The sequence below is a fragment of the Athene noctua genome, chromosome 1 (assembly GCF_965140245.1).
Source record: "Athene noctua chromosome 1, bAthNoc1.hap1.1, whole genome shotgun sequence".
Classification (NCBI taxonomy): Eukaryota; Metazoa; Chordata; class Aves; order Strigiformes; family Strigidae; genus Athene; species Athene noctua.
Window position 1 is genome coordinate 749,853 of NC_134037.1, and position 18,598 is coordinate 768,450.

At 48.6% G+C, this 18,598-nt stretch overlaps 1 protein-coding gene across 7 annotated transcripts in view; it reads right to left on the reverse strand.

The window, feature by feature from the left end:
• Positions 1-12,414, reverse strand: part of DTNB (dystrobrevin beta) — a 207,283-nt gene extending 194,869 nt beyond the window's left edge. For 5 of the 7 annotated variants that reach the window (XR_012632627.1, XR_012632626.1, XM_074895241.1 and 2 more), the window contains exons 1-2: positions 12,276-12,414; positions 11,494-11,572 (exon numbers count right to left, since the gene is read on the reverse strand). The gene's annotated coding sequence lies outside the window, so the exon portion shown is untranslated. The remainder of the gene's footprint in view (positions 1-11,493; positions 11,573-12,275) is intronic. The other 2 variants (XM_074895242.1, XM_074895246.1) reach the window with 2 other exon arrangements.
• Positions 12,415-18,598: the final 6,184 nt, after the last annotated feature.

Consider the following 18,598-nt stretch of genomic DNA (forward strand, 5'->3'; position numbering starts at 1 on the left):
GCCAGGACTGAAAGGGAAATGTTAAATCCTAACTTCAGTGTTTCTTTAAGAACAGTCTTAAACTGAACAAATACCAAAAATGCCAGACAGCTTCCTGTGGCTTTGGCCACAGTACAAAATGCCCAACCTCCATCCAGCCTCAGACTTTCTAATGCCAGACAGTGCAATTGTTTTCTATAGACCAGGCCTAACGATTTCACATTTCTTCCCTTACCCTTCCTGCCATCTACCCTTTGAGTGCCCCAAAGGCAAAGCTCAAGAGCCTGTGCTTGAAGATACCAAGACCTGGGATTAGTAGTGTTTAATTAAAGAATCTTTCTTCCTTCCCCCACTCTAAATCACCGCTGAACCTCAGAATAATTACACAGAAAATTGAGGTTCCCCAGAAGGTCCCTGCAGCAAGAAAAGTCTCACTCGCCAGCAACTTCTTGAAAGCCAAGTGCTTTGAGATCCAGACAATACTTCTTGCTATTTGTATAAAGCTAGAAATCAAAAACCTCTGAATTTCACAGAAAACTCCAAAAATATTTCTAATTAGGTTCAGAGATGGTATGCTTTAATTATTCTGTAAAGGTTGGATTCTGCTTTAAAGGTCAGGATTAGAATTGTAGCACTGAGTCCTGGCTCCTCCGTGGTTCTTCTCTACGACTGAGAAACTTGTAAAATCTATTCTGCACTCTTGGAAATTTGTTTGTTTATTTTTAAACAGAAACATAGGAACGACCATTCTGTGTCAGACTAAAAGTATGTGCCTCATCATCTTTCTGTTCTTTTAGCCTCACCACCAGCCAGTTCCATTTTATGCTTCCTCCTGCCTCCACCCATTTCTGTATCGGACAGAACACGAACCACCCTCAGACATCATCCCTTTTCTAGGCGGAAGAACCTGGACACTAGCTGCCTCTTGCACAGAGATCACTCATACTTATGACTGACCTTTATCGTCTTCTGCCACCCCTTTTCTTCCATCAACTGCTTTCAGAGATGAAGGAGAAACAGAACAGAGTATTTGATGCGGAGGTACACCACTGCTTCATACAGCAGCAATAGCAACAGGCTTGTCTTCCTTTTTAAAAGACTTAATATTTTTAATAGAACATTAAGAATATTTTTAAAGACTATTTAAGCTTTTTTTTTTTTTTTGACCATGACTGAGCATTGTTCTGAAGCTTTCACAGAACTAGACTAAAGCATCAGGACACTAACCCTGAGGGACAGCTCAGAGCCTGGGATGGGACATTTAAACCTCAGCTTGCCTGTTTACCCTCTCCCCCCTTTATTTGGGTAACTTTACACACCTCTACACTGGGCAAGAGAAGAGATGAAATTCAATCGCTAACAGAGTCATTTTTAAACTTCTTAATAATGGGCTTGCCTTTTTAATATGAGTTCCTTCCTCACTGTTCACCCTCTGGCCGCTTCCCTTTTGGGATTATACACTTGTTTGTGACAGCAACAGTTAACCTGGGGATGGTGAGACTACAAGGACCTGATCTCTGACTCTTCAGCCCCGAAATGCAACCTTGCTCTTACAGTAGAAAGATGCATTTTTCTTACCTCTACCCTTCACAGAGGCATTCTTAGCAGTACGATGATGTGTTAGTCTGGTTTTGTTTTGCTTCCCCTTTCCCCACTCCAGTGTTTTCCAAATCAGAAATCTATGTGTGATATAAAACAAACCGATTTTCTCTCTTGCTGCTAAAAAGACGTAGAAGTCATGGTCAAAGTAAAGACTACCCACAACTCAATCGAAAGAAAAATCAAGAGGCCTATAGATTGCTTCAAGTGCTGAGACTAGCACATTTTCAAAACATATCAAATCGGTGCACATATAAATAACTGAAGAATAACAGTGGAATTTAATTTTAGTTTTAATAACAATTCAACCAAAGGCTGAAACTTCCAGTGCTTAAAAGAAATACACCCGAACAGAAACCATCTGTATCACCACCAGTCTTCTCAGAGGGGAAAAACCTAAAATCTGATAAAGAGGTGAATTTCACACGCGGAGGTGTTGCGTGATGAACATCCTGTTTTGCCATTCTAGCAAAAGCAGCAGCATCAAGAACTTACTCTGCTTCCAGCCACGGTGATGGGACAGCGAGTCTATGCGGTCTGTCCTGGATGACTTCCATAGGTATTTCTTCCTCAGAAAGCTTTGTGTAACCTTTAACAATCCAGAGAGGACGCTTCCATTACAGCTCTTGCTTCCCTTAAGAAAAAGGACTAAGAGTAGGTTCAGCCTACTGCATTTTTCCCCTCAAAGGCTGTTAAACCCCACCGTGGTTGAATTTGTGTGCCAGAGCCAACCTCTTCTGGCTGGACGCCTCCCAGAGCTTCAAGGATTGTGAGAAGTATGGAGAGCTGGAAGCTGAGGTTAGTTCCACAGGTTGCGGTCTTCACATCAGTTCTTGCTCTGACAGCACGGGCTAAATTTCCACTCCCACCCAAGGTGGAAGCACAGAAAACCTGCAAGAGCGCCCAAGTGCTCTGCTCAAGTCTGACTTGGTGAAATCGAGAATCTCCCTCCCTGCAGTGAGAGAACAGTGCTTGAATTTAAAGCGAGAGTGGTGCTGCTTCCACAGAACATGCTTCTGCTTTATGGCAAGAGGCAGCAACTTTCAGGCAGAAAATCCGAAATCAGCAAGATAAACCCAGTACTGGCAGAGAGCTTGTCTTTTACGTGCCAGAGAAGTCAGTACTAATGCCGACTGCAGTCTCGAAGTCTTTGCAGCCAGGCACACTCCGGCTGCGAGCAGGACGGACGCTGAGGGGCTGGAGGCAGCGCTGCAGCCTCTGCTGGCTCCACCTCGGAGAGCCCAAGGCAGCCACAACCCGCTCCCACCGCAGCTAGTCCGGGCTCAACTCATGCTCTAAGTGTTCAGAGCCCGAGGCTGCTGGAAGTTACCAAGACACCGTAATATTATAAGGATAATTTATTTTTCCTTAGATGTAACTGTGTGTGTATATCTGTATGTCTACACAGATATAGAAAACTTAGGGGTTTTACTGTGATGGGAAGACTAGCCTCAATCCCATTGGAGACTTTAGCTCAAGATGCCTATTATTTAAATTCATAGTGTTGAGACTCAGCAGGGAATTATCTGCACTGCAGTAAAATAGTCACTGAAGAAACATAATTACTATTAAATAACATCAGAAAAAAAATTAAATGCTAAGTTATTTGTATATACTTGTTGGGACGTAACGTTCACCTTAAAGCACAAAAATCGTGTGAGACATTGTACCTTGCAGCACTACGGCTGAGTAGGTCTGATGCAAACCTTCAAAAAGTTTACCATTCCTCTTTATCCATGCACATTTTCCCTCTTTCAACAGCTACACTAACACTGTTTGATGAGTTAATATAAAAGCTAATTTATAAATTCCATACTGAGAAATGTGGAGAGTTCTACAGTCAGTCACTATCTGAAATATCTCCAATAGCACCATAAACTCCAACTTTTAATTGCCTTGGGGTTTTTTTTCCTGTTTATATTCCATCCTTCCATTTCACAGTTCTCCCTTTTCCTTACCTTTACGAGCTCTCCCACACCCACAACACACGCATCCATTTTATATGTACCCCTGGCTGGATAAAAAAAATAAAAATCAATATAAACTAAAACCTAATGACTGGTTTTCCCCCTGATTTGCTCGAACAGGTTCAGCCACCGCTGCCTCTGGACCACACACTGCTGGGGGGCTTGGTCCCACCTGCAGCTTAAGCACAGAAATGCACACAAGCCCCCCCCCGAGGACTCTTAGGCCAATACTACAGGACCTATCTTAAAAGGTTTCGCTCTTCTTGGAGCTCATCAGCTGTAGGTAACGGCCTAAATAAGCAGCTTTTCCTCTTCCAACAGAAGGGAGGGAGAGCCTGTGGAATTAATCTCGGCGAATGCCACAGCCACCACCTAAGCCACCCCACTCCTATCCTCCCCGACTGCTGTTATGTCGGCGTCCTCCTGCCTTAGAGACCATAAACTGCACCATTCGGGTCCCACAGCTGCAATTTCAGGGGCTTCCTCGCTGGGTTTTGATTATTCTAATTTAGTCACTAGATCGGTTAATTAGCAAGATTTTTAATTGTTTTTTTGCTTTAAACCTGGTTTTGTTTTCTTTTGTATTTCCACCTTTAAAATATACTCTGGAGGAAATTCTGATCTTTATTGGATAACTGTTGCCAGATGCTGGTTTGCACTGAAATGCAGCCTCATCAGCCACACAGAAATACAAGTTAGTGTATGAATTATTAAACTGGAGTTTGTTCAGATTCTTGATGTTGCATTTTACTAGCAAAAATAATATTTGGTATCACCGATAAGAAAACCGCAGTTGTGGTGTGAGGGTAAAGTTGTGCTCATGCCTATTTATGTTCAGAAATAACCTGTAATTAAAAAAAAAATAATTAGAATACCAGTTTGGGGCATATGTTGATCTTAAATGCACTCGCTACGCAGTGAAGGAAGTTTAGTAACTTTCCACCAATTTTCTAATTAGAAGGAACGCATCCTCACGGGTGGGTGAAAGAAAAGCTTTCAGCCCTTGTCAGTTCATTCACTTTTAAAAACGTGAATGAACCCGTCACTGAGATGAAGATATTGAATAAAAATTCAGGGCATATCTGTACTTGCAGAACGAGTTACTGCTGTCACATCTGGTTTAGCACTTCAACCATTTGGTTTGGGCTTCTAAACTTGTATGGCTTCAACTGTCATTTGACTTGAATAATTTTAAATAATTTCTAAATTGTCATAAATGCTTTGTTAATTTTAAAGTATAAAAATTTATTGATGAAATAAAGGTGCTCACATTTATTCATCTAAAATGGATTGCAGTAAAAAGACTCAAGGGTTTTTACTTTTTCTTTACTATGAATTTGAACAAAAACCTCAAAGATTTGATTTCATTCCCTCATCTCCCTCTCTGCCTATCCAAAATATCTGTTGCTGTCTCACTCATTTCTTTGTTCTCCATCCTCTCTTGGTTCATGTTCCAATCTGCCTTTTATCAGCAGTCAAACATTAATAGATGTAACTGACTGAAAGTATTCCTTCATTCCCCTTCGCCTCTTAGTAGGAAAAAGAAAGCGATCTAGAAGTTATTTCAGGGGGATACATCTAACAGACCAAAGATAAGCTGTTTATACTTAGGTGAGTAGACTGGCAACATCTTCTTTTAAAGTATATTTTAGCCATTTCTGATAATTCTCCTAGTTTAATTTAAAATTTCAAACTCTGTTCCCATCAGTGTGAGATAAGCAACTGAAGCGTAAGCAACTGTGCACAGAAGTATTAAGAATACTTTAAAATGTTGCTTCTGTATCTGCAGCAACAGGAGTAACAGAGCATCTTTGGGAAATAACATGCACCCTCTAGGAGCACAGTTTCCTAAAAACTTAAAGGCTGGGTCTCTCACAGAGTTTTAAGATAAAGCTTTCTTACAAGAATTGCTGGCATAAGATCTTTACAAGTCAAAACTGACTTCAGTCTAGAAGGGCATAAGTGAAAAAAACCAGACTAAGATCAAGAGAATGAATTATAACTTTGCAGTGAAACTGTCTGAGTTAATGGTTCTTTTTTTTTTTTTAAAAAAAAAAGATACTGTGGATCAAAAGCTACTCTTGAAGATTTTGCAAAAACATGCACATATTATACAGTAAGCTTTCTTGAAAAAGAAAGGGCAATCGAGTAGTTTGGGAAATAAAATCTAGCACTGTTGTGGTTGAACCCCCGTTCAGCACCACACAGCCGCTCGCTTGCGGGATGGGGGAAAGAAATGGGAAAACAAAAGTAAAACTCATGGGTTGAGATAAGGACAGTTTAATAGAACAGGAAAGGAAAGGAAAATGAATAATAATAATAAATATACAGAACAAGTGATGCACAACACAAGCGCTCACCACCCGCCGAGCCATGCCCAGTCAGTCCCACAGCCGTGTTGCCCCCGGCCAGCTCCCCCAGTTTAGATACTGGGCAGGACTCCGTACGGTCTGGAACGTCCCTTTGGCCACTCCAGGTGGGCGTCCTGGCTGCGTCCCCCCCGGCTCCGCTGGCCGGGCAGCAGGAGAAGTGACAAGCCCTTGACTTGGTACAAACGCTGCTGGGCAACACCCAGCCCGTGACCGAGAGCATCCTCACCCCCACCCAACCCCGGCTCTGCACCCGCTCCCAGGAGGAAAATCCCCTTTATTCCAGCCCAAACACTAGGAGCTAACCACTTCCTGACTCCTTGCCTTGGCACTTCTGCTCCAGCTAAGCTTTTTCCCAAGGCATAAAACACCATCCCTTCCGTCCCCAGCCAGGCCTTAGTGCTTTAATCCACTGTCACAGATAAACCACCACAGCACTGGTCTAAGAATGAGACCGGCAATCTTCCCACCTAGCAGGAAGCTGAGTTTACTAGCTGCAAGTTAAATACAGAACAAGTAACAATATTGAATCATGGGTTTCCTTCAAAAGCTTTTAACACTGGTTAACAGAAGCTCCAGATGACCTCAAGACAAAGGAAAAAACTCCAATTCGGGTAGAACTCCAAACCAGTTAAATTACTGTAACACAACAAGACTTCACATACATAACTATCTGTTGAACGCCCAGAACAGAAGGAAATCTCTGCCCTGAAAGATTTACAGGTGAGGTGCAAGACGACAGACTATTGGCACAGCGCGTTAGTAGCCCACTTCTCGTGAAGTTTAAGTCACAAAACCAAAGAAAGCTGTAGAAGGATATTACAAGGTATTATTTTAAGTACATAATATATTTCTGTTTTTAGTAAACAGGGCACTGCTAAACAGGGGGAACAGACAAACTACAAGCTATTAAGGACAACACTGCGTGTTTAAACACGTATCACACCGTCAGATCCATTTTCCAGAGAACTAAAGAGAGGGTACATCCAAGTCAGGACACGAGGTGCCTAGAATACAAAAAGGGTTTTTCTGGAATAACCAGAGAGCCTTCGAAAACTCTTGTTTTTCTTTACTGCCCAAAAGCCTGAGGAACTGAAATAGGTTTTTACAACCTGCCCTGTTGATTTCTGAGGCTGAATTTAAAAGTAATGTCTATACAGAAAACTGACCGCGAGCCTGCGAACAAGAGCAAACTTAGCAGCTAAAATTGTTTCCTTAAAATAAAGCACTGTTAATGTTAGAGAAGAGAAAGGAAATACTGCACCATGATTTTCAAGCCATAAGAAGTTGGAAACGCCCTCATTTAATAGCTTAGCTCTCCCACTCTGGAAGGGAAGGCTCATCTTTGTAACACTGGAGGGGATGTCTGGGCAATCTGTGCTTCCCAGCTTTTCCAGTGTGAATCTTACAACGCCCTTCCTAGCCACGTTAACCTGCAGGTTCCCAGAACTGCTTACCGGAGCTCAAGAGAGAACTGGAAAATTGCCTTTTCACCAAAATGAAATCTTTATTAGGAAATGTTTCGAGTTAGGTTTCTGCCCTTCACAACTTCGCCCTTACCAACTTCACAAGTCTATACAGTTACCATTTTTTAAAGGGTCTTAGTCATTACTAAAAGGGTGTAAGAGTATAAAACAAGGAATTTACATTAATCTAAACTTAAAAGTATATCTGCCATTTGCCACAGTCAGTAGGTAAGTGAACACATGTATAGCCCCAGGTAACCTTTAATTTCATCTGAGCTGCCAGAAACACACGATACCTTCTTCAAAAGTTTGTCTGTACCCAAACTAGTCATCAAAACCACCAGCACCTCCCTGCCACCTCACTATTTCCTTTGATGTGATCGTTCTATTTTAAAAAACCCTCACAATAATTAAAAGATTCCAGAAGCACTGCAGAACAGAATTTAATATAAATAAGCAAACTCGAAGAATACTGGTGTGCTTTTTCCCCAGCGTTTGGCCGTAAGCCCACGGGGCCCACGCGGCGGGGTTGCTCTGCTGTGCAACCCTGGTGAAGCCTCTCAGGACCTGCAGGCTCACTCAAACTGCAAGGTGTTAAAAAAAAAAAAAAACAAAAACAAACCCAAACAACAAAAAAACCCACCCAAACCATATTTTGGTTGCATCCACTAGGTAACCAGGGCAAGAAACGTCTTGATGTCCGTACTTCACACACACCTACTGCCAAATAATTTTCTGTCTGCTCTTATATACAACCTGGAGGATCACAATCACAGAGCGAGTTAACTGATATTACTACCAGCTCAGATTTTCTTAATATTTATTTACTGTTGCCATCAGTTGCTTCTCCAAAGGCATCCCCTCGCTATAAAAAAACCTGACCTACAAGCAGTAACACCGAATTATGGTAGAACTGGAAACTTCATCCCTTCCCTGCCACCTAGCTAAGCTCTCTTTGCAGACTATATTCAAAAAATCCCTTTTACAATATTCAGTCCTTACATTCAGCCCTACCGGGTCTTCTACTGCTGTTCCCACATACAGACTAACACGGGCAGAGCTCCAGCAGCTGCTTTTGTAATCACCTATGATCCAACAACACGCCAAATATCTGACCAGCTGTGGACACGAATGACTTTTTTTTCTTTCTTTAAGAAAGGAAAACCAAAATAATCCAAATGTAAAACTTTAATTAACCATACTTGCCATTGTCTTCTCTACAACCAAGAGCTTTTATCCCTTTGCTTTGTCACTTCTCCTGTTTTGTTTTTTTTTTAAAAAAAAAATAGGAACTAGGCTCCCTCAGCATTTGCTTTATGGCAGAACACTCTTCACTCCTCCACTTCTTAAATGAAGTAAAAAGCTGCACTTGAAAGAAGCAAGATTGATAAAGACTAAAAAATACCTCATGCTTGCAGTTAGTAACAACTAAGAGTGGAGTTATTTTAAGTGTTTTGTAACTACAGTACACACTTTATACATGCAATCTTTTTAAAATTTAGATATGAATTAGTACCTGCTGTCATAATTCCCTTCATTTTCAGAGCTACAACTGGCCAAATTAAATTCCACAACAGATACCACACTATAAGGTCTCCTACCATTTCTTCCAGATTTAGGTTGCCTAAAAATCTTCATTGGTGTTGAGTATTTTTACAAGTCTGCATTACTTGAGCAGAGCTGAGAAGTTAAAAGACTTTCATACTTTCTAGTAGTCCCTGAAAGCCCACAGGGCTGGAAAAGACCCATGAAACTATTTAAGTTTAGCCACAGTTTATCAGTAGAAACCTGCTTAAACACTAAACCAAACACACACAATGCAATCATGATTTCTTCTCCACAGTACTCGGGCGGGGGGAGATATATTAATACAAATATCATTAATTCAAATCCTTATCACCAGATAACATAACCCTGAAGCCGCAAAGTTAAAAAAAAAAGCTATCAGTGGTAGATAACGGTGAGAGAATGAGGCTGTGCTGAGCAGAATGTTAACAGCCAGCCCTTCACACCTGCCAGCAGTCTGCCTTCCCTCGGCTGACGCACTCCGCGACCACAACGGTCGCATCCACGCCACGGACTACCACCTCTGAGCTAAGAGAATGCTTTACCTTTCCTTTTAAAAGTTCCAGGAAATTCTTTTCAAAGAGCACCTGATTTGAATACATCATCCAGGTTCTATAAAAGCTTGTAAGGGACCAGCCAATGAAGCCAGACTCTCTGAAGTACGCAGCGTTAATCCCCAAGTGGTTAGTTTAAACTTCACAACTTGATTTTCTCTCTTCAAAAACTGTCAGCTTGCACAGCATACCACGGAGAACGTACGACCACGGCTACATGGAATTGCAAGTCGTCACTCCTAATGCCACCCTGTGGTACTGAGTGGGGAATAGAATTAAACTGATGGAAAAATTATGCCTTTGTGGTATTGCAAAAGCCCTCGTTCTTGCATTACGGCTTCTTCTTAAGGTTTTTATACCATTCATCACTGCTTAAAATTTGTATTATTATTGAAACCTCAGTAATAATCAACCAGACACCTGAATGTATTATCTGCAATACAGGCAACATATAAAGGAATTTACCATCCTAAACAACCTACAGCCTACGACAAGGAGGAGTCTGCTGCAAAAAAAAACGGAGTTTGAGACAATACTGACATGGCTTCTGTATTCAGCACAATAAAAAATGTAGTTTCTGTTCTGTCAGAAGGTGCTTATGTGGTGGTCTAGAGGATGTACCTCTTAACGGTGAGATCACGTAACGAGTAGGCAACAAACTCCGGCATCCCAGGCACCAGAGCGGGGAGTTCCCTTCTCGGTACTGAGCAAGACCTCAGCGACAGATTGGGGATAAACCATCAAACAGCTCAAAACGAAGACAAGAATCCTTACATACCATAACGGTAAGAAGCAGAAAGACAAAGAGGATTTAAATAGGACAATATGGTCAAGGCAACGATCTAAGGGAGCTGCCTCTGGAGTGGCAGCTGGGACAGACAAAAAGCATAGCAAGAATTTAAAAGTCAAAGGAATGATGTTGCTGGAAGTGTGACATGAATTGACTAGTCTGGAAGAAAACTTCAGACAAGACTGCAGCATAGGCCACGGACAGCCTCTGCAAAATGTACCTGTTCTGCTGAGAGAAATTACTGCCCTACACGGCCTACAGTGATTAACTCTCCTCCTTCCTAAGAAGGAAGTCTTCAGGTCAGTATCATGTTTGTCCTTTTATCTAAATTCCCCATTAATCCAAAATATACTCTGGAGAAGAGGAAGCACAAAAAGCAACAGTCTTAAACCAACGTTTTTGGGTTACCTCCTGTCCTTTGGGTGTGCTTTATGGTATCATCTAGCAGTATTGGCTCATATACACTTACCAGGGGAAAAAAAGAAGCCAGGATGGGGGGAAAAGAAAAAAAAACCAACCACAAACCAGTTCTTCACCCCACCATTTCCCAACTTTTAAAACCTGGAACTGAGACTTCTGAATTTTTGAACCACTGGTTCAGGCATGTGCAATGTTTTGCCACTGGGCAGCTACACCAGACAGAGCTTCAGACTACAGTCGGTTTTAGGAACCGGAGTAAGAAAACTCAGGTACAAAGCATTTTTAAAGGGTGGTCATGTCCAACTATTGACCAAATTCTAACTTTAACAACTCAGATTTGATCAGATACGGATTTTCAAGCAGCACAGAAACAACTTTCAAAGTATCCTCGTGCTGTGCAGCGCATTCTTGGGGGCTCACTAATCCCCCCTGAAAGAAGAGAGCAGTGCCCTGGTGCCCTGCACCACCACGGGTCCCTTAGGTCTGCACCAGGATCTCCATCAGCTTCACCTTCCCCAGCTAAGCAATCTGGTGCACAAGAATGTAATGGGGGGGGGGGTGGGGGGTGTTTAAATACAGGATCGCCACTCACACAGGAATATTTTGACATGTCCAATACTTGACATCAAATGCAGAAATCACTACTTCATCCAGGAAGTTTGTCAGAAGGGAAAAGCTTCAGGCTCGGTTACGTGAGTGTGACAAACAGGCAAGTGAAATCAGTTACATAACACCAGGTTTTAAGTTCAACACCACAGGTGTAGCCACAGCAGCTTAGATTACCTGAATTACACCAAGAAGTCTCTCAGGGCAACTTCCACTTTCCCGGGCTCAGTTCCTTCTTCAAACATTTAAGGACAATCTGAAAAGATGGGAAAAGCAACCCAAAGTTTTTTCCAAGGCAGACGTGATTTTCCACAGAAAAATAACACCTCCCCCTCGCCCTCCCCCCCCCCCCCGTCTTTTGCGGTTACAACTATGATTATGCTACTTTTGCCCTGATTGTGTCTCCTGTTAATTACGAAGATATGAAGCCTGCAGGTCCTGCGTCGACGCGAGCGTCTGCCTGCTACAAGATGAAAGAGTGAGGCAGAGCCAGAACCGCTGGGGTGCGGGACTGCTCCCGCTGCCAGCCAGCAGCCGGCACAAAGCGAGCGGCGGCGGCGGCGCGTGGGGCAGGTGAAGCAGCGAGGCTCTCTCCAAGGTATCTGCAGCCCGTTCAGAAGCACCCGCCGCGGCAGCGCAGCTCTCCTCCTCCTTCCCCGGGGCGCTCCGCTGGGCGCCAGGCCCGGAGCCCGGCAAACCCCGCCGCCCGCAGCTCCCGGGGCTGAGGAGAGCGGCTGCGGTTCGGCGCTGCCGCCAAGACCGTGCAGGCAGGAGCGGGGGGGCACGTCCCGGGCCTGCCCGCCCGCCGGTCCCTGCGCCCCGCCCGGGCAGCGGCGGGGCAGGGGCACCCTCCTCCCCACAAGGCCCCGCACCCTCCCAGCCCCGCGGGCGGCAGCGGAGCTCGCAGCGGGCCCGCCTCGGCCCCGCCAGCGCCTGCCTCCGTCCCGCCGCGCACCCACCTCTGCCGGGGAGCGCGGCCGCGGGGCTCCCGGGGCTGCCCGGGCGAGGGAGGCAGCGGCCGGCGGGCTCCGGGCGGGCTCCGGCCGCCGCCGCCGGCGGCTCCGCGGACACGGGCGGCCGAGCGCCTCAGCTGCCCGCTCCAACGGTCCCCGGCCGCCTCGCGGCGCCCAGCCAATCCGAGCCCGCCTCCGCAGGGGCGCGCGCACTCTCGCCAATCTGAGCCCCCGCCCGCCGCCGCCAACAGCCGATCAGCAGCCGAGATCCCACCAGCCCCGCCCCTCCGGCTCCGCCCGCCCGCCAATCACGAGGCAGGCGCTTCCCCGGCGGCGGACGTGCGTTACGCTCCCCCGCCCCCTTCCCCTCAGCCAATCAGGCGGCCGAGGCCGTGCGCCGCCAAGCGCGCGCGCGCGCGCGTCCTCTCCCCCTTGGCGCCAACGGGCCCGCGGGGCGGTCGCGCGCTCCCGCCAAGCCCCGGCCCGCAGCGCGCAGGCGCAGAGCGCGAGGTGGGGGGCCGGAGGAGAGGAGAGGAGAGGAGAGGAGAGGAGAGGAGAGGAGAGGAGAGGAGAGGAGAGGAGAGGAGAGGAGAGGAGAGGAGAGGAGAGGAGAGGAGAGGAGAGGAGAGGAAGAGGGAGAGGGAGAGGGAGAGGGAGAGGGGAGGGAGAGGGAGAGGGAGAGGAGAGGGAGAGGAGAGGGAGAGGAGAGGAGAGGGAGAGGAGAGGAGAGGAGAGGGAGAGGAGAGGAAGAGGGAGAGGGAGAGGGAGAGGGAGAGGGAGAGGGAGAGGAGAGGGGAGAGGGAGAGGGAGAGGGAGAGGAGAGGGAGAGGGAGAGGAGGCTCCTTAAAGGCGTTTAAGCCTCCGGAGGTAACTGTGGGAACGTTGCTCCGAGCCTGAGGGCGACCTGTGAGTGAGGCAGCGGGAGGCCCGGCACGGGCGGGCTCTGGCAGAGCTCTCCGTGCTGTGGGTGACTCCAGAAAGTGTCGTGTGGGCTGTGCGTGTGTGTATGTATTGTTTTATACAAGGGGGCTGTAGGGCAAGAGGTGATGTCTCTAAGCTGACAGAGGGGAGATTTAGATGAGATCTGAGGCAGAAATTGTTCCCTGTGAGGGGGTGAGGCCCTGGCACAGGCTGCCCAGAGCAGCTGTGGCTGCCCCCTCCCTGGAAGGGCTCAAGGCCAGGTTGGACGGGGCTTTGGGCAACCTGGGCTGGTGGAAGGTGGCCCTGCCCGGGGCAGGGGGTGGCACTGGAGGGGATTTAAGGTCCCTGCCCACCCAAAGCACTCCATGTCTCTGCATATGCATCAAGGCCCCACAGAGCCCGCGGGTCTGGTGCCGCTCAGCACGTGCCCCTGTGTGCCAAGCTCTGGCCTGCTTTTGTCCGTGGGAGCGTTGGCGAGTTACAGGTTGGGCTGGGGCCCTGCATCAGAAGAGGCCCAGGGCCAGGGAGGGACGTGAGGGTGCAGGATGGAACCTGCAACAGTCAGCCCACGGCCAGCCCCTCAGCAGCCATCACCAGAACACTCCGCAGGATCCCCTGCTGAAGGTCAGACGCTGGTGTAGTGCCTTAGCTCTGTCAGGATGTCTTGCTGTTATTATCCCTTCAACAGCCTTCGTGGGCCGGGAGGGCAGCTTTGGCTTCTAAGAAACTGTGCACTTCAAGGATGTGTCACTTGTACACCAGGGGAGTCTCCCAAAAGCACCCTGCTGTGTCTCGCAGCTTCCCCCACCAGAGGAATAGCAAGTTTTTCAAATGACAATCTCCCCTGCTCCATTCTTTGACCATCTGTGTCTGGCTGGGTAACGCTATTGCATAGCAATCAGCTCTATTACAGCTCGGCGTGCTGGCAACCAATGGTGGGACAAACAGTCACAGCAGTGACTAGTACGTGAGTGTTTTCTGAGGAAGATTGGACAGGACGGGCATCTGTGCCAGGCTGTGCGTGCAGTCTCCCTCCCATCAGTCTCCCTGGGTGGAAATGCCACGGTTCCTTCTGCAAGATGTTTTCTGTGCCTGCGGGAGAGGAACAGGATTCTTACACTGTGTGTGGAGAGGAGGGACTACTAACATTTTGCATGTGTGGGAGGGAGATCCTTTGTCATGAGGGAATAGGAAAACGAGAGGGGAAATAAGTGCTGCTTAGACATTCTAGCTAGTGCTGCGTTAATGTTTATTCTGAGCTCTCTATGTGCAAATGATAGTACATGGTTTATTCCTGGATCCTGGAGCCAGGCCCACTAGCAGCAGTGGAACCAGATGCAGCAGAGGTGGTGAGGAGGGTTGTTTCTGCTGCCTGCATCTGTCCTAGTAAATTCAGTAGCAGCAGGATGCAGGCACGGGCACTGGGATTTGGTGGTACTGGTTAACTACTGAAACAGTTAAGCGACCCCTGTGTTTTAACGTGTATATCTAAGCTTCAGCCCAATTACTATTCTCCCCAACATCTCCCAGGCAGTTCTGGGTGTCTTGCATGGGGAGAGGGGCTATTCCTGTAGGCAGTTTGGATAGAATCACCGTTTTGCGCAGTCTGACAGGCTTTAGTGGTGTGGCCGCAGCCTGTTCCGTGCCCCACGGTCTCACACTGTGAATGTCCCTCCGGCAGGTCTCACACACGTCTAAATGTGTTGTCGGGCTGAGCCAGCGCTGAGGGGTCTGGGGGAGTTGGGAACGGTCAGGGGGAGGGTCATGGTGGGGCTGGGGGAGCTGCAAGGGATTTTCCAACCCGGATGATTCGGGGATTCAGTGCAGCTGCTGAGTTCTCTCGATAGCGAGTGGCTCACCCGAGGCTTTTAGCAGGGGGTGCGGCACAGTGACCGTAACCTCCCCTTCTAGGACGATGCCCCCATTATCTTTGTGGTTTTCACTGGACTGACACTGGTCAGTCCAGGTCTTTCCCATACTGGGGAGCCTGGAGCTGGAGGCGTTATGCCAGCTGTGATCTCCCCATGCTGGCAGAGGGGAAGGCTTGTCTCCCTCAGTCTGCTGGTGACACTCTGCTTGCTGCAGCCCGGGGTGCTGCTGGCCCCTTTTGTCCCAGGGGCGTGCTGCGGGCCACCAGGACCCCAGGTCCTTCCCTGCCAAGTTTTCTTCCAACCAGTTGTCCTCCAGCCCGTACTGGTACTTGGGGCTGCTCCTCCCGAGCGCAGGACTCGGCGTCTCCCTTTGCACTTGGCGAGGTTCTTCTATGCTCCTTTTTCCAGCCTGTTTCCACTTAAAGGGCGGCTCAACCATCTGGAGGATCAACCACTCCTCCCGGTTTTGTGTCCTCTGCAGACTGGCTGATGTTGTGCACTGTCCCATCACCTAGATCATTCATGAAGATGTTAAATGTCTTCAAACTGGACCCAGTACCGCACCCCAGGGAGCACCACTAACGACTGGCCTCTGACTGGACTTTGTGCCTCTGATCGTAGCCTGGCGGTTCAGCCAGTGTTGAGTCCATCTCACTGTCCCCTTACCTGGGTCGTACTCCGCCGGTGTTAGGGGAGAGGGTGTGAAGAGCTGTGCGAAAGCCCAGGTGAACATCCACTGCCCTTCCCTCGTCACAGATGGCTGGCAGGTTGGGCATTTCACTGCAGGAGGCTGGAACGTTGCTCACGCATGATTTTATCTTCACTGGCTGCTCCTGATCACCTTCTTGCCCTTTCTGTGTTTCAAAATGGTTTCCAGACTTCCTTGCTACATCGCTTCCCACGGGATTGAGGGGAGGCTGGGTCTGCCTTGGTGCTAGAAGTGCCGGTTGCTCTTGCCCAGTCCTCAGGAGCATCCCCCACTCACCACGATCTCTCAGACGTAGCTGGGAACGGCCTCGCACTGACATCAGCTGGCTCCCTCAGCCCTCCTGAGCGGGCACCAGCGCCCAGCAGAGGCAGAACAGTCTGTTCTCTTCTCTTCGGAAGCGCCGTGGGTTGCCCAGCCTAAATAGAACAATACAGTCACGCTAGTCTGGACTTAGTCTCTCTTCGTTTAAATCCCTTCCTTGACAAAGGGGAAACCAAGCCTGGGCTGTGGCCCAAACCAAAGTCACTGCCTGGGAGGGAGAATAATGGGCATGGTTTGCACAAACCTCTTTCCATCCCCTCGTGGTCTTGCAGTGCAGTTGCCTCCAAGATAACGACAACCTTCTGCCCAGTATTGCTCCATTCTAGGTCACAGCCTCTCCAAGCTGTTACCGGGGGGGGGGGGGGGAAACAAACAGAAAGGAGGAAGCACAGCACTAGCACACAGGGTATTTCTGCAGCTAAAGAAAAACAGCAGCAGAAAGTGTGCCGAGAGGGTACGTCCCGATGTGAGGTACACTGATAGTCTCAAGAAAATAGGCTGAGAGTGTTAAGTGTTGCAGGAGAGGCTGGTGCTGTGGCGGTGCTGCAGGGCACCCCAGCTGATTTTCTGGGCAGGATCGTAGACTTGGGACACTGTGGACACAAAGGATTTTCTTCTGCTTCTCCTGGAGACCAGGAGCCACTTTTTAACATGAATTGGAAAAAAATTATTCCGTTGTATGCGTTAAAAATACCTGCAGGGCTAGGTAGGGGGGTTCTGAGTGTTAGCAGTGCCCTCATGTTGGATTTTGGTGAATCAAGAGACATTGACATGCCCATATGGTCTTTGTGACAAACCCTGAGTGGGGCTCATATCACCTAACTTGAGAAATCTAAAAATTAGATAAATAGGGCTGATGCTGACCCCCCCGGGATCCCTTCACAGCCCGGTACGTGGGTGCCTTCGGGCAGCAGTTCAGAGGACCCGTCTCGTGGTGACGTGACCTGTCCCGGCGTTCTGCAGAGGAACAGGGCTGCTTTCGATCCAGGTGCGGAAACCAAAGACACCAGAGCTAAGGCCAGCGAATCCCACCTCGTGTTTCTGTCGTGCTGCCAGCAGCGAGTGCACTCCAGAGCCTCACCCTGACACCTAAAATCGCTAAAGGAGTGACTTCCTGAACTGAGAAAACCCACGTGAATACATCAATTCTTCCTTGCGGTGTTGAATTTCAATATCAACTCCCCACAGTTAATTGAAGTGCTCTGAAAACATTCTGTTGTGCAGTGCTACACTCAGCCCCACGAAGTGACAGCACGTGAGAAGAAATACTATTGCTTTTCAGTGAATTGAGACAGGGCGAAGCCCAAGGAGCGTTAACACTGTATTGAAAAATCGAGGAAATGTAAGAGCCTGTAGGAAGTCCTCACCTTGTATTCGGACAAGGCGCAGCTGCTCGAGGAGGGGAGGCAACCTGGAAGCTGAGGCTGAGCACGGGGTGGGCAGTGCCTCCTCCAACAGCCCCAGGCAGCGCAGGGAATGAGGTTCAGGGTCCTTCCAGGAGCTTGTCTAATCCCACCCCTGGGAAAGAAGGTCCCTGAGAGCAGCGACAGCATCGCTGGAAGGGAGCTGGGACTCTCGATAGACACGGGCTGAACTGGAGCCACCAGTGTGCCCCAGTTCCAAAGGGCAGCAGCATCCTGGGCTGGGGGGCCACGGGGCCGCAGCCAGCAGGTGGAGGGGAGCGATCACCCCTCCCTGCTCAGCTCTCCTCAGCCCACACCTCGACTCCGTGTCCCCTCCCGGGGCCTCTGACACGAGGAAGACATCGAAGCCCGGGAGCGGGCGCAGCTGAGGGCCCCCAGGTGCCCGGGGGACGGCAGCGCCCGCCCGGGGAGGAGAGGCCGAGGGCTGCGGCGTCTCAGGCTGGAGAAGGAAGAAGGTTGAGGGACACCTGGGAGTCACCACCCTGCTCCTGCCAGAAGCCAGAGCCAGGCTGGTCCCAGAGGCGCAGGGCAGGAGGACGAGAGGAAACGGGCACGAGTCAGGCAGGAGAGAAGGCAAAGCTTTTCCCCACGGGGGGAGTCCAGCGGTGGGGGGCCCAGAGAGGTTCTGTCACCTCCGAGCTTGGAGGTTTCCAAGAGCCGCCTGGCCAGAGCCCGAGCGCCCTGGGGGAGGCCGAGCTGCCCCTGCTCCGCGCTGGGGGGGGCTGGGGACCTCCCGGGTCCCTTTCGGCCTGAATTACCCTGTGCCCCTCCGGCTGCAGTCAGACACCGTCATTACACTCTTCACAGCCTCTACCTTCAGGGACCAGAGCGTGAGGGCGGTGAGAAGGGACCTCTGGGGGTCGTTCTGCTCAAACCCTTGCTCCATTGAGGACCAGACCCGTGGAGGCAGCTTTAAAGTCAGTTCAGATTCTTTCAATTTGTTTTTAAAATAGTTTTCTCCCCCCCAGAGATTCTGGTTTATTTAAGTTTAAATTTAAAAGTTGGATTAAACTAATAGGGAAGGGAAGCAGTGGTTTATAACATTTGTCACTCTTCAGCATTTTGTTAGAAAATGATCGTGTC